Source organism: Scomber japonicus, chromosome 12 (genome assembly GCF_027409825.1).
Source record: "Scomber japonicus isolate fScoJap1 chromosome 12, fScoJap1.pri, whole genome shotgun sequence".
Taxonomy (NCBI): Eukaryota; Metazoa; Chordata; class Actinopteri; order Scombriformes; family Scombridae; genus Scomber; species Scomber japonicus.
In genome coordinates this window covers 4,711,593-4,729,021 of record NC_070589.1, presented here as the reverse complement: position 1 = coordinate 4,729,021, position 17,429 = coordinate 4,711,593, and the positions used below count along the sequence as shown (strand labels likewise).

The following is a 17,429-nucleotide window of genomic DNA, read 5'->3' as shown; positions in this document are numbered from 1 at the left end:
CTGGTTGGGTATATGGTCATGTGACTTCAGGCCAATTATTATCTCAGACTAGCAAGGAGGAAAGGGTAGTATCCAATAAGAGACATGGGTTATAGCAAGTTAGCATTAGCATACTGTATGTTTTATCATTCGCTGTACCAAATCATGACAGACTGATAAATGAACCCAGTAAACCTACTGATGGCTTATATGTGACAACAGTATAGTGGTGCTTAGTGCAAAAAACACATGTATGATTTACACTTGTATATTTAATATTAGTATGTGTAAATACATGTACAGTACCTATATAGATACACACCTTTATTTTGTGGCGGGCATTATTGAGGACTTTTTAATCAAGGAGATTGAAGTGATTGTTATAAGCAGGCAGACACTATGCTACACATATTATAAAACATATTATATTGATTGATTATATTACATTAAAAAAGTAAAAATGCTGTCCAGTCCTAATGAGTTTGCTCTTTTGTTGACTTATATTAAATGTGATTCAAATTTGGTCAAGTTCCCACATTTAAAACACCAACAACAAAAAAGAAAAAGAAAAGAAAGAAGAAAAAAAACACTAGAATTCAAAGTTAATTTGCTTTTAAATGAAAAGTAACCTGCTGAAGGTTATTTACTCAGTTCATTTGCATAGCATGAAGAAACAATGAAGTTACTACTAAGTTACTATAGCACAGTTTCACCCTTACTAAACACTGAATCCACACTGCTTAAAGTCAGCCTCCACTCCAAAGTCTGTTTTTTCTTCTTCTTCTTCTTCTTCCTGAAGTTTGAACTTCACTGTGCTAATTGAGGCAGAGTTTATGCAGAGTTTGACACTCTCTTCACATTCATCTGCTGAAGGGGGAACAAGTTTCTCTATACTTACTGAAAATCTAAAAAAGTCAAAAAGGGTTGTATTTTTAAAAACATGTCTGGAGGGAATCTTTACATCAGTGCAATCTGTGCTCGTCTGGAGGTTTTTAAAAAGCCTGATCGCTCGCACCGATAGTGAAAATCACACCTCATAGACCAATGAGCCACACAAAGGAAAGACGTGTTTTTCCATAACGAGGAAACTCTACAGTTGGCGGCCAGCATCTTTCTCCTGGAAGACGACAGATGAGATTTTTCTGTAGCGGATCTTTACTTTACCCCTTTTTTAAACACTTCGATTCAATTTCACAAAGGCTTAACGTTGAGCTCAGTACATCATACCTCTCAACCAACAACACAAGTCATGTGGAAAGATACATTCCCTGTCATTTATCTCATGGAAGACAAGAAGAGGAAGTGAATAAACTTGAGGATTATGCAGTTTGTGCAGCATCCTGCCACTCATCTGTGTTTGATCTCACATGGATCCTTTTGGTGCTGATGATGCATGATGACATCACCAGAACAGCAGATGAATGAGTTACCTCTCAGTCTTTATGACTTCATGCTTGTTCATCTTAATTTAATGAATTTAGCAGATTAGTAGACAATTGTTTACTTCCGTTATCTATTGAAATCTAAATAAGGACTGTAAAAGCTTTGGATAAACTTTCTCAGGTGCCTTTTCAGACTTCGGCATATATTTACAAAGGAGTTGTGGCTCTTGTGTATGCGCAAAACAAGTCAAATAGTATTTTTTGTGCCAGCCAAGCTGAGTTTTGGCACCGCTTACAGAAGAAAACCACTGAAACTCACACCAATACCTCCACCGACTGATTTATCACTGTAGTAGAGGAGGAAACTTTCTGGCAATCAGCATCTGGGAGAAGCAGGTGTACAGCTGCACTGTTTAAGTAGTCACACACACACACACACACACACACACACACACACACACACACACAGAGGGAGAGAAAGACTACAGCGGAGTGAGAAGAGAGACACCAATTAAAAGGATACATTTTGAAGTTACTTTAGCAGAACTCTCCGCTCAGCGCTACACCAAACAAAAGGACTCCTCCTTCTGCTTATTCCACTGACTTTTTAATGGCTTCCAGCAACTCTGGATCAGTGTGATGGAATTGTAGCTGCCACTAATTAAATGGGTTGTTAGATTTAAAAAAAAAAATCCATTTACAGAAATGATGCAGTCAAAAGGAGTTTTACATTTTAAGCAAAATTCATTCAATCACTGACCTTCATGTTGAGCTCACATCAGGATATGTAATAATTATTTTAATAGTTTGATATTAATTCTCCCTTTTTTGTGTGAATATGCAATATTCAAAGTTCAACATCAGACAACACCTTTTTTCTGTACTTCATTACTCTCCAGATATCAGCATGCTTTAAGCCTCCTGTTGTCTTCCTGTTGACTGTTAACTTTTGCAATTTTTCCATTTGACAGCTGCAATAACACAAAATGTTCTTTTACTCTGAAATTTGATGACATTTCCCGTGAAAGCTCAAAATGCACAAAAATAAAAAATATTTTAAAATGTTATACTCCTGTATATAGTGCTACACATTTGTGTCCATTGAGGCTGTTCTGGGTCAAATGATCTCTGTATCTATTGCCATGTGTTTATGTTAAATGAATAGTTAATAGTTTTAATAATTCTTTTTATGATGTAGCAGTGAAGACTGATGGCTCTAATGGTTCTACAATAAACCCCACACTTCCATAAAGTTCTGCTCATTTTACCTTTACATTAAATACATTTCCATCATTATTGCTATGTTATATTTTCATGTCTTAGGTCAAATAGGACATGATATTGTGTGATAGGAGATGTTTTTTCTCCTAAAAACACTTTTTACAGTATGTAAGAGTTAATAATTTAATATTAATCTCCTTTTTTGTGTGAGGTGAATGCACAATATTCAATATTGAAAGTTTGACAGCAGGTCTGCAGTTTTCTGACTCTCGAGACATCAGCACGCCTTAAAACAACCTGCTATCGTATCTTTTTTTTAGCAGAACTTTATGCAAATCACATGAACTGCAGCTGGCCTCATTTACATCTGCCTAGTAAAGTCTCAGTAAATACACCAATAAATAAAAATACTAATGCAGTGATTCCAATGTGACAGTGAATTGTGTCACTCTTAGTAAATATCTCTCTTTGTGCGTTAGCAGCTGGAAATATTCTATATGACTTCATCAAACACAACCGAGTCATTTTTGTCAGCAGCACTTCAATTTCCAATCTAAGAGTGGACGCCTGACTCTAATCACTATCTGCATATCCTGCCAGCTCTATTGATAGAAATCTGTGTTGTATAAGTAAAGCTCTCTCTGAACTCTCTGACGTGTGCTGCATAATATGTAGCACCATCTTTAATTAGTCCTTAAAGGGAAAAGACACCTAAAATATACTCACTAAAATAAAATAAAAAAGGTATCTAAAAATGATTCCCACACATGCATCCAGTCTTTGCTGCACACACACACACTCACATACTCCTTTACATTGCTGCCATTGGAGCTGATTGACAAGCAATTTGTGGGAAATGTTTATAGCTTCGTTTCCCCCACACAAGGCCTTATGGAGTTAGTGGATGAAAGGCAGAATCATGTGTGTGTTTGTATGCTGGAGATTATATGTGCATGTGTGTTTGCTGTGAATCCTCTCTCTCAGCTTCCCAGAATAATTCCCAGTAGTATTGGTTATAAGCTGATGGCCAGGTGCTCATCTTGAAGCCAAAAACAATCCACGTGTTGTCTTTACTGACTGTTACAGTACTGAGCACAGCAGTCCAGCTCAGGAATGTGAATCTGGAATCAGTTCTGGCAGAATGAGACAAAGTGAGTTTGATATGTATATGAATGTGTCTTGGTACAGTTCGTGGCTACATTTCCATATCAAAGTAGCTGTCTCCTGCATCTTCCTCCCTCACTTCCACAAACAGATAAGCGTGGAGAAGAATGGAAATCGACCCCTCCTTTGTGTCCAAATCAATCAGCCAGCAGCGTATTCATCACACTGATTGGACATCAATAACCAAATATTCTGCCCTTTGAAGTCTCTAGTGGGAGGAATTAATATATCAAGATGCAGTCCAGGTTGCTATGCAACAATAAGGCAGGTTATCCAGGCATCATGCTAGAAATGCTGTAATGAAAATATTGAGCTTCATGTGTGTGTACAGTATGATTTCTTAGGTCACTCAGTCTTTCTCATCTTTAATAATGAAGTGATGACCAATCTATAATTCAGTATTAAAAACCAACATGTTTGTTTTTTTATTCATATGTACATTTTTTTTTGTATTCTTTTCTTTTGTGGATCTGATGCACACATTACATCTCAAAACTATTCAAATCACATTCATTTCCTTTTTTTACCGCTTAAAGCACATCGCCATGGTCAGGAAACTAAAAACACCAGATCCTTGTGATTTTCATTTCAAATCATTTCATGGATTGACTCAGATCACATCAATTATCTCCTCACAGTTTATGTTCCCAACAGTTTTAGTTCATATATGATTAAACTCCCTGTACATTTCAGAACATACAGAATAATTGCAATTTTTATATAACATAGTAACCTAGACTGGTGGCTCTCAAACTTTTATCATTTTTCCATTATTATTATTATTATTATTATTAGGGCCCGAGCACTGACCAGCATGAAGCCCTATTGTATCTGTAAACCGACATGCATAGCGGGGCGAGGGCTTGTTCACCACTGCTTGCAGCTTTAATTATTATTATTTTTCTACTACTACTCAGCTAAAGAGATAAAATATAATCAAACTTTATTCATATAGCAGCATTCATACAGGTTAATGTATGAATTCACAGTTGATTGACAAGCTGATAATAAGACAAGTGACAACATAAAGAAAAGGAATAAAAACAAAGAATAAATTATAAAAAGAAAGAAAAAAAGGGCGACAAATCCTCTCAAGAGAAAATAAGTGATAAAAATGTTGAAAATGTAAATAAAATAAAATAAATAAATGAGGTTAAGTAAAAAACTACTATAGCTTAAAATAGATTAAAAACAAACAGACAAAACTAATTACAGAATCCATCACTAAACTCATAGCAAACCATTTTTTTCTCATCATGTAATAACACTAAGGGTTCAGGACAGCATTATATTTGCATTCAACAGCATCTTTTTGATAAGTTCCACATGTGCTTCACTGAGGATCTTCATCACTCTCAGTAGCAGTGAAGCTCCTGCAGTGATCACACTCTTTTCCAGGCACACTCTGTTTCTCTGCTTTGTTTTGATCAGAGAGGTTGCAGAAAAGAAGACCTCACACTGCTGTGGATCTAAAGGGTAATAGCTGCTCTAAAGCTCAGGGTGTTCCTTCATCACACACACACACACACACACACACACACACACACACACACACACACACATCCAACACTGTGAGAGTGGATGTGTCATACTTCATATGTAGACCAATGACAAATAAATAAATAAAAGCAGCAATCAAATGTCCCTCTATGATTGACTTCACTGCTACTCTCTCAACATCTTCAGTGGAGAGGAGGAAACCTAATGCCGGTGTCTTTACACACACACACACACACACACACACACACGCTCAATATATTTGCCAGGTAGCAGAGCTTTGCAAACCAGCCTGTGTCCTCAAACAAGGTAACATGGGGTGACTGTGCTCTGACATAAAAAAGGTGCACACTTCAGATCCTAATTGTAACAGTGTGTTGAGTATTCTCCCTGCAGAGAGTCAGTGCAGTGATACATTAGTGGCTTCAGCTTAATGAAGTTTATTAGTTTGAGCTTTACTTCAGAACATCATGTGACACAGGACTGATGTAGTTGGACACCAGTGTTTCCCCTGTGTGTGATACAGTGAGTCCACTTCACTTCAGGGTTTTCATTTTCAATACACACCATGAGTTCTTTCATGTAGCTGTGTCACTACAGAGACTGCTGCAGGATTTCCTGTTCACACCTGTTTCACATCAGTTGGAGTTTTACCAAGTTTTTCCACAACTTGATCAATAATGTATGGTGGTGTATTAGGGCCATATATGTAAAAAAAAAAAAAATATATATATTTTTTTTTTAATAATCTCAGAATTTCTGTAGAACTTGGATCTGCTAACAAAAGTCAATATGAGTTTTTTGATCCACCTTGAGGATTTGATCATTTGACCACAAAACCCTTTTTAACTGGCCATAGATGTAGCTAGTGATAGCCTTGCATCTGTCCTTTGTAGCTCCTGGTGAACAAAAGCTATCACCTCATCCAGATTTGTGTGTTTTTTTCTCTTTAACAGGCCAAGTTTCAAAGTGTGGATGTTTAGGATGATATGGTGATTCTGGACTAAGATAACAAGTATCTCCTTATTGCTAAACCCAACTGAAAAGTACAGTTTGATCAGTTCTTCCACAGCAGACATAATGCACAACAAGCCATGTCAGTCATGTTAGTTTTTTCCCCCCTCATAAATAATCTCAAATTATTTTCTCTAAATATAACCCCCCTTCTCCAGGTCAGTTTTATTTTCTCACATATTTGGCTCTTATACACTGTCATAACGATGTCTGTTCCCATCATATCCATTCTGTGACAAACTTGAGAGAGACAGTTTTTAATGTATCTGCTGCATCATCTCGTTCAATACCATGATGGCTGGAAGTGATAAGTCTTCAGATATGGTGAATGGCTTTTTGGCTTTAGCTACAAACAAAGACCATGCATAAGAAGCCTGTCATGAATGGTGAAGCAGGTGGAGCCAAATGCACAGTGTAGAACAACACAGAGCCAGAACTAATGATCCAACAAAGACTCAACCACAATCCAAAGACTTTGAGACTATGTTTACACGTGCCCGGCTATTTTCATAAACGGACATTTCATCCTCTCTGTTTACAAAAAAAACTGTGTGCACACCAGTCTGTTTTCAGAAAAGTTTCCGTTTACACTAACCCGTGTATATATGCTGTCAAGAGCAGCTCAAGCCCACGTTAGCCAATCAGAATCCTGCATAGCAACAACAATAACATCACTTCATTCCTCCACATAGTACAACACTTGTATTTGCAAATGCAAACTAATACAAAGGGATTGCACCAGCATAAATGTGACTGCTATTCTGCATCCATGATCACCATAGATTATAAACATAGACTGTAGATTATAAACTATGTCTCATTTAACCCAGGAGCAGTTTCCGGCTCCCCAAATCTCCATTTTTCTCTGTTTACATGCAAACGTGCAAACAGAGTTTTCCAAAATCTCCACTCTGGCCGGAGTTTTTAAAAAGCATCGTTTTCAGGGGCGAATTCTCCGTTTTTAAAAATAACCGGTAAGTATAAACGGGGCCTAATACTAACTGAGCTAATGAGGGAATGAGAAACAGGTGAAAAGACACCAGTAGTGCATGCTGGGAGTGACACTGGGAGCAGGGCTAACAAAGAAGATGCAGAGCAGGTGTTAAGGGAAAGTGTGGAGGGAAAAGCAGAAACACTCACAGCACAGAGAAAAAAGAAACCCCATCAGGAAGACAAAAGAGAACAGACCAGCTAATAAAAGACAACCAAAGCAATAATTCAGTTCCAAGAAGTCCAACTGAAAATACTCTCAGTCTCTGGAGTGCTTCAGCTGATGTTGTGTGAGACTTTGTGCATCTTTTATTGAGATGATCTGATGTAAGAAAGTTTTCTCTTAAAAAAACAAAAATAAAGTGCTGACTCATCGACATGACGTTGATGTTTTGTGCTGAGATGTTGCAGCTGTTGTGGCCTCATAGAACCTTTCATATAATAATAATAAGCACAGTGTCTTAGGAGGGTTTCAGCTCATTGAGGTAAATCCCTTTAAAACACATCTTTAACTGTCTTTTTCACTTCTCCTTGTTTTCAGTTACATTCCACCACAGATACAGTTTCTTGGTTTTTGTCTGTCATGATTGGGTTTTTTGCTTTGGTATACTGTTGCATTGAAAGTAGTAATATTGTATATTAAATGTGGTTTATCAGTTGTGACTATGGCTACACTAATGTGTGTGACAATGTGTGTGTATACACAGCAATATAAGTTGTGTTTCTGTTGAAAACCAATAAAAAATGTGTTACCTGTTGAACCTGGTAGGGATGGGAATCTAGAACCGGTTCCAAATAGTCTGATCCATTAGGATGTATGCCTCTGAGCTTATCAGTTCCTTTCATTGATGCCCGGTGTGTGCTGTTGACAGAATCTAAAATGCCTTCTATTCTCACATAACATCACTCAGTTAACTTTTGGCTGCTTTATCTACTCATCTACCAGTTATGTTTCAAATATTCATCAGCATGCAAGCTCACTGATAAACAGTGTAGATAATACAACAGTTGACTGAAAACATGTGCACACCTAAAAGAATTGATAAGGGAATAGGATCATGAAGCGACATTGATATCAAAGTCTTATCAATTCCATCTCTAGTCTCTAGCCAGGTGTGAGATGGGCATGTGAGCATATGTCACTGTATGTGTTCTTTGATTTCACAGAGCTTCTTCACCCTTCTGTATCCGCAGACTCTCGACTACGAAACCAAAAAGTCGTACATCTTCAAAGTGGAAGCGTCCAATGCGCAGCTGGATCCCCGTTTCCTGCACCTGGGGCCCTTTAAGGACTCTGCTACGGTCAAGGTGAGCGTCCTGGATGTGGACGAGCCTCCAGTCTTTACCAGACCCTCGTACTCCATGGACGTATATGAAGACACTCCTCCTGGAACCATCATCGGCTCTGTGACAGCTCACGACCTGGACGCCAGCAGCAGCGCCGTCAGGTAGACCAACATCTAAGCACTGTCAAAGTACACTAAGAACAGCTGTGATTGTTAGCTTTGATAATTCAATAATCAGGAGCTACTGATTACAAACCAGGAAGTCACATTTTAATTTTGTGTTCGTTTTCCAACCGGCTCAATTATTCTGCTCTTACAGGCACAGATCTAACTTGTGCTGCTGTGAAACATCTTTGTAAGTGGACAGATGTGACTGTCCTGTTAATAATTCAACAACACATATGCGTTAGATATAAAAAGAATAGTCCCAGAGCTGTGCTGTGATTGGTTGTAACTTAAGTATCTGAGCTGAACATCAGCTGGTGTCTACAGTACGACTCTAAACCTTCACTCTGAACCTGACTGAAAGCTCATTCTGGACATTGGACAGATCATGTGACAACAGTCTCACCACTCTGTCCAATTAGTAGCTGACTTGAGCTTGTGATTAAGAATAAGACCGGTGAATAGAAGTTGTACATTTTGTGAGGAAGATGGTGTGATAGAAGCTCAGGTCCTCTGACAGGAGTGTGTCATCTGTTCAAAGGTTAACATTAAAACCTGCTGAGACAGAAGTAAACTCAAAACCTGTTCAGCCTGGATTTTGATCAGAATAATTTATAGTAGTAATAGTTTTATTCTATTTGTTTTTATGTTTTAAACTTGTATTATTTATTTTATTATTGTATTACTATCGCTGTTATTCATCCGTTTTATCTTTTAATCTCTTTTTTACTCTAGCTTTTATTCAACTTTGCCTCTTTTCACTTTTTAATCTATTTTAACCTTGTTTTTACTAAGATAAAATAATATTTAAAAGAACAAAAAAAAGACAAAAAACAAAGCACACCGAAAGGCATAAGTGTCCACTCTGAGTGCATTTTTTCTTTTTAATTTGTTCATTGTCTGTGTTCCTTCACAGCTTTTCTTTCTTTCCTTCATGCTCTTCTCAGTCTACATTTATTCTTTCTAATTATCAGCTTGTCAATCAACTTTGAACTACATGAACCTGTATGAAATGTGATGATAAAAACAGAAACAAATGATACTTTAAACTTTTTAATGGCCCCTTTTGTGATAAACGTGTTGTTTTATTTTGCTGTACAGATTAAATGATGAAGTCATTTTTCATATGCGGATCTTTTGATGACACCGCTGTCTCTTATCCTCATCTCTCTGGTGTGCTGTTTGTCTGCAGGTATTCCTTAGAATGGCACACAGAGGCTGACAGCTGTTTTGACATGGACACCGTTGAGGGAACCATCTCTACTAATGAATACCTGGACAGAGAGGCGGCTGTTCAGCACAATATCACTCTGGTGGCAACTAAAGTCAGTAAGTATTTCACAGTGAGAACAAATCCTGTGTTTACAACCAAGCATACGCAGCTCAGAGAGTAAGGATCCTCTGATTTACCCGTCACAGCTATGAGGAGTATTATTCACAGTGAGGAATCTGATGTGTGGAGAAGCTTTGTTGAGTCTAAGAAAATGACTGGAGTGACAACATGTAAATATCTCAGTTTGGTCATGTGTTAAAACTGAAGAGGACAGTTCTATTTATTAAGCTTTATTTATTCAGACATTTATGAAAGAAATCTCCCTGAGTAGTGGCAGCTGTGTGGGAGGGAAGTGCAACCTGTAAATGAGAAAAAAAAATGGAAATAAACTCCCACACAGCCTCACTCACTGCTGTATGTTTATTGAATTACAATATTTCCATCTATCTGACCTTCATCAGGCATATAATGCTTCCATATGTACACAGGAGATCAATCATCCAATGGGAGGACTGGAGAGATGAATCGGATTGATCAGTACATTGGGCTAATGCAGAAGTGTGTGTGTCACATAACTAGTACAACTAAGGGCATGAATGCAAACTCATCAATACATCTATACAACATATCACATGTTATTTATATAGCAGCTTTCATACAGGTTAGTGTAGTTCAAAGTGCTTTAAAGTTAGTTGATTGACAAGCTGATAATGAGACAGAACAAGTGACAACATAAAGAAAAGGAATTAAAAAAAAGAACAAATTAGAGACCAATGCACAAAAGAGAATAAGAATGATAAAAATGTTTAGAAAATGTCAATAAAATAAGTAAAAAATTCAATAAAGTAAGTAAATAAGAGAGAAAAGAGAAATAGTATATTAAAAGTTAGAGTCAAAAACTAGGTTAAAATAGATTAAAAATAAAACATGAAGTTAAAGTTTAATAAGTAGACAGAAAAAAACAATATAGGCTAGAAGCTAGAGGACCATTAGACTAGAGTAATACATCACCTATACATTATTACACTGACTTCTAAAGGAGTGAAAAAAGAGCTTGCAGAACAAAAACAAAACCAAAAAAAAAGAGATATAAAAAAGAAATATATTTTTGTTGCTACTCAGCTCCATAAAGCAGCAGCTATGGTAGGTATTCATCTAGCAACCTGTCAGATTGGTCATTAATGTGGCCCAGTCTGAACAGAGCCAAATCTCATTTGGACACAGTTTGCTAAAAGTAATGTGGACAGCAGCAAAATCAGATTTGAGAAGGAATCAGATTTGCCTGCAGTGTGAACGCAGCCTTAGTGGCGCTGAAACTTGTTTAATTACACAGAAATGGAAGGAGGTAATGTCCTGTTCCATTTCATTACAATGGAATTGTTTTATTGGAACATTTATTTCCCAGACTGTGCACACACACACTTGCAGGGAAATTACACTTTTTTTTTTTTTTGTAGTTTTATATCAGCATAAGCAGCATATCATGTTCACAACATGAGTAGAAGTGGAGGTGATGACACTGACTGTGAATAGAAGGTGATTAAAAATGTGTCATCTTTACAGTGATATGACACTGAGCTCATTTCTCACATCTATACTTCCTGTTTTGAACAAAGCATAAAGTATAATAATATATATAATATAAAGTAAGTATAGTTTGTTGGCTGTCCTGAGTTTTCTTATATTAAACATTTGCATAACTAGAGAAATCTCTTAAATGTCACCACCATTTATTAACTAATAAGGTCAATCATGAACAATTTTAGATAGTTCAGGTTCTGATTTTAATACTGATCTCACATCATGACTGTGAGGACAGTAGGTGGTCATACATGTAACAGAAACAGGTCATGGTGAGATTTCTCTAAAGCTCAGTTATATGCTTGTTCTACCCAATCTCTGGGATATCCCCGTGGGACAAATGTCCACTGCTTTTTCTACATAAATACTGCGTGGTCTGACATAATCTCCTCAGTCTGTAAAACTGGCTTTTGGGAAAACCCTTTTTAAAAAGGAGTAGGATGTGTGCTAGTAGCAACAACTGTGAATTTCTATCACTGTCTTTACAATACAGTGTGGTAGACAGTGTCCACGTGGATTATTTTAGAAGTTTCCATTTAAAGTAAATAAGGAGAAAAAGAAGTGAAGTCCTACTACTGTTGTTTCCTCATGTAATCGTCAGAAGTTGGCCGAGCTGCAGCTTCTGGCAGCTAATTCAGTGGTTCTCAAACATTTTCCACCAAGTACCACCTGACCAATGCAAAATGTTTTGTGTGGGTGTGACTCAGGAGGTAGAATGAGTTCTCCACTAACTGAAATATTGCAGGTTCAATTACCAGCTCCTCCAGTCCACATATTGATGTGTCCTTGGGTAAGATACTTAAAGGGACTAAATGCGATTTCAATTTCACCGCTAGGCGTCGCAGCTCTGGATTGCGTGTAACCAAAACAAAATTGGCTCAGGGGCACACCCCCCCTTTCCGCTCGCCTTCCCCTCTACCTGCTTGTTTTCAGTGAAGCACTTTCCATCCGTGATGAAACAGCTGACTCAGGACACAACAGACCGTTGTGATGTCAAGTAATGAAGTAAGTAATACAAGCGAGAGTAACGTATTAGTAACGTATTTCTAAAGTAGTGTAACAGTTATTAGCTTTCCGATGCTAACGTTAGCTAACTGCTAGTAGTTGAAAATTAACAAGCTGAACATAGTAGCCAAGCTAACAACTTCACATTGATCATTTCTGTTGGATTTTATGAGCACCAGTGTTGGGCACATTACTTTTAAAAAGTAATTAGTTATAGTTACAGTTACTTCTCCCAAAAAGGAGCTGAGTTAGTAACTGAATTACTCCATTATAAAAGTAACTAGTTACCAGGGAAAGTATCTATTGCGTTACTTTAAAAAATAATATTTTTTAAAAAGTATAAATATGTCTGTGTTTTTGGCCACAAGTGTTGTAGTGGCGTGTGCCGTTGAGAGATGCTTCATTAGGTTAGAGTTGCTTGTAACGGACGCTCTGATACATAATGTACATTTCACATGTATGTTCCCGCCTTTTACCTCAAGGACATTAAAGTAGTGTCTGTACTTCCTGTTTAAAAACACAACCTTTTCCTTCAAACTCACCATTGCTGCAGCTTCTGCTAGTTTGTGTGTGTGAGGCTGCTGTGTGTGTGTGTGTGTGTAAACACTGCCTCTGATTGGCTTACCATGAAATCTTACTCTGCCTTAACCAATCATCATCACGGTTGTCCCGCCCCTCCCTTCTCCCGGCTTTGCAGCTTTTGTGGCTGAGAGCAAAGTTGGATGAGAACAGGTTCACTGAGCAGATTAGCTTCAGTTTGTAACGTGCCTCATTTCATTAAGTAACGTAACAGCGTTGTAACGATGGAAATAGTAAATAGTTACATTACCCGTTACTGAAAAAAGTAACGCCCTTAGTAACGCTGTTTATTTAAACAGCGTTATTCCCATCACTGATGAGCACTGCTGGCAAACAGACATTTGGGTTTTTGTGCAATTGTGAAAATATTGACCAAGACATGTGTTGCTCGTGTAATGTAGCCAGAGTCTGGTTCATCAACTGTCTCTAAGGTAGCTAATGCTAAGTTCGTTCCTTATAAAATTATAATGTTATATTATACTTGTTGCTGCTCTCTTCATAACTGATAGTTTGATGTTGGTTTTGGTAAGGGCAGCAGTAGCAGCATCATGTCTGCTGAGGCAGCTGCAGAGTGTCTGCCTCCTCAAAGGAGCCGGTGTGAGCTGCTCAGATGAGAAGAAACAGAGGTTTGTATCATCTGTGTTTCTATCCATTTGAAGTCAATTGTAAAATATCAACATAGTGTGAAACGCCAGTTTTTCCAGTGTGTCTACACTGGAGTCTTTTGGACCTGAGGCCAGGGCTGGTTTATGATGCTCTGATGATGCAGCAGGGCCATCATGATGCTCAACTGCCATGCCATACCTACCTCTGACATCTGCAGCAACATGCACCCCAGATTTACAGGAACATGCATCATTTACAGATCAAAGGCAACTCAGTCCTGTATGGGATGGATGAAGCATGAATATAATCTCAAATCATGTCAAGTTTATTGGTGAGCAGTATTGCAGTCAATTCCAGAAAACAATAATCATAAATACTACATTTTTTAGAGGTATACATCACCTTTCTCTTTTTGCTGTAACCATCTGGACACCATGTAAGGTTTATGATCAGTAGTGACAAAGTAGCAGCATGCAAAGTGTAATTCAGTATGGTTTGTCCGCTTTTGTGGCCTGCTGTGCTCAAAGCCACTGATGAGGACGTGATGAAGAGTCTGAAGAGTAGCTCCTGATGTTATTCCTTCCATCACACAGCATCTGCCAGTCTGCCATGGTGGAGTAACTGCAGTATTGGGCATTATGACCTGAGGAATGCAAGACAAAAAAATGTAACCTGTGTATAAAATATTTCAGAGCTTTAATCTAAGCAAACCCAAAATTACCAACATCACACATTTAAAAATGTCAGAATTGCTAAACTGTCAATTACAAAAAACTTCTTTAGTTATAGAAAACACAAGTAGTTGTCTTTATCAAAGTAACAGTCACAGTATTTCATCACCAGTCCAACAGCTTGTTTATTATTTTTAGGACAAAAATATCTTACTTTACATCTAGTCAAAAGTTTCTGAAATAGCAAGGACTGGTCCATTGAAGCATGGTTAGCAGTAACACTATGGTTATTATTATGTGTACTGTCCTGACTGTCAGGATCCAGTTCACCGCTGCTCTTTTTCTGTGTCCATGTTTTCTTTCCCCCAGGGCTGGGCGGGGCCTTCTGGTAGCTTCTGCATCCACCCTCCACTGCACACCTGAGTTTCATCAACCTCGTTTCCTGCTCTACAGCATTTATAAGCCGGTCTCTTCCTCCACTCATTGCCAGTTCGTTGTTTCATCCACTGTGGTAACACTCTCGGCTCTTTGCGTCTCTTCTCTACCCAGCCATTTGCCAGCCCTCAGCCTCGCCTCGCCCAGCCCTGTCGTCTCCAGCTGCATTTTGTTTCTGTTTTTGTCTGAATAAACCGTCCTTGGTTTCTTATCGGCACTGTGGGTCCAGTCTTTGTTCTGTTTAGTAAACTCCTGACACTGACAGCATTACTGTGTTTGGCCAACTAACATTACAAAGGCAAGTCATACATATTTTCATACTCATTTATCTCCCTTTGTGCTATAGAATATGTGGACATACAATGTGATAACATACAGCACTAGTCGTAAGCATTCCTATTCCTTCCTCCGTTACTATTTTACGATGCTTATTGCTAACATTAGCCACATGGCTACCAGGTCAGAGGTATGACGGTAGCTCGCTTAGCTTAGCTTTAGCTTTAGCTCGTTTGTGGTAACAGCAAAACAAAACCAGGACCAGTCTGAGTAGAACTACTTTATATCCAGCTCTACAGGAGTTACACAGTCCGATTATTCGTCTTTGTCTTTCTCATAGAGGAACAATAAAGTTATAACCATCTTATTCACTGTGGCTGCGGCTAACGCCAGTATAACACACCGACTTTATATTCTTTGTGTTTGAATGCTAGCTCGCTTCATCATGAAGCCGAGCTGCAGCTCAGGCGGCTGTCTGCTGCTCTGTCACTGCTGAGTCTCAAATATAACTAATATTAGAGAGACAACAGCTCGAGCCTGACCTTTAGCCCGTCCTAAGATGGTCAACTAAATGAACATGATGCCGCGACATCATGTCTAACATTAGTCTAACACTAACTAAACAGATATGTGACTGTAAATACACATAAAGTTACTTACCGGTCCAAGAGAAGAAGCTCTAGCTCCTTTTGCCTCTCGCAGGGCTCTCCTCCTTGGAAATGAAAGACCGACGCTGCCCCGGGTCTCTGTTTCCAGTAGCTTTCGAAAGGTGCGTGCTGCTCCTCCCTCACTGTAGCGGTTATATAGGGGGAGTGCGTTAACTGTTCCGGTGGAGGAGAGGAGGAGGTGTTTCACAAGCACTAACATGAACGCGCTGCCGGCACAGCTTCCAAAACAGAGGCTCCAGAACAACACACACAGGGCAAGTCATGTGACTCTCTACTCCAGATGTCAATACACCATTAGCTGTTTACATAGCAAAAATAAAATTCCTGAAAGCTAATAAAGTTGTATTTCGCGTATAGCCCCTTTAACCCCAAATTGTTCCCGATAACTGTGCAAACGATGTATGACTGTGTGTGAATGTGACATGTAGTGTAAAAGAGCTTTGAGTGATCAAAAAGACTAGAAAGGTGCTATATAAGTTAGGGCTGGGTATCGTTTGAAAAATTAGGATAATAGTACCAATCCAGGTACCCTTAAGGTCCATTTATGCTCAACGTACATATGAAAATGTATACGTCCTTTTCAAACATGCACATGTTACTGTTACAGCTCACTTACTTCCATGCGTCCTTTACGTTGGCATGGATGTTAACCAATACATCCACCAGGGGGGAGTGCAGAGTCAAAAACAAACATGGCGACTGTGGAGGAGATATTGATAATGTTCCTCTTGCATAAAAGACAAAAACGATATGTTTAAAGTTTCTAACCAACTTGTACAACCTTTCCTCAAAAAATTCCGCTATTGTTATTTCCTCTTCATGTCTCACTAGAGCTACGTATCGAGTAGTGACAGCAACACTGCCCCCCCTCATGGTTTCCGGTGGTACTGCTCCATTTGGTCCGTATCTATAAGCTTTATGGAAATGTGCAGAAATACGGGCGAAATGAACGCAAAGCAATACCAATTGAGTACTTCATTCATTGCCCTCATGATGTAATAATAGAAGCATTAAATCACAACTTCACCACCACAGACAGGTTGTAGCTGCTGTGGCAGTGGACCAATCACATGTTGCATTAAATCGAAGAATGCTTGTGTTGATTGGCTTTGATCAGGTCCATACAAATACTTAAATGCTGCATTTCAAATGTGTAGAACCCATCGCTACATTCTAACTGACCAATTTTTCTCATCATGTAATAACACTAAGGGTTCAGGACAGCATTATATTTGCATTCAACAACATCTTTTTTGATAAGTTCCACATGTGCTTCACTGAGGATCTTCATCACTCTCAGTAGCAGTGAAGCTCCTGCAGTGATCACACTCTTTTCCAGGCACACTCTGTTTCTCTGCTTTGTTTTGATCAGAGAGGTTGCAGAAAAGAAGACCTCACACTGCTGTGGATCTAAAGGGTAATAGCTGCTCTAAAGCTCAGGGTGTTCCTTCATCACACACACACACACACACATCCAACACTGTGAGAGTGGATGTGTCATACTTCATATGTAGACCAACAGTCTGATGACAAATCTCAGAGTTTTCCCTGATGACTGATAGGAAGCTTTCTTCTGTTTGCTTCGGACAAAAAACCCAAATCCAGCTGTAGACATTTCTCCTCCATGTCAGGGAAGT

General features: G+C 38.6%; 1 pseudogene; it reads left to right on the top strand.

Moving 5' to 3' along the window:
* The window catches only part of LOC128369199 (cadherin-12-like), a 115,326-nt pseudogene that overhangs the window by 63,402 nt on the left and 34,495 nt on the right, over window positions 1-17,429 (top strand).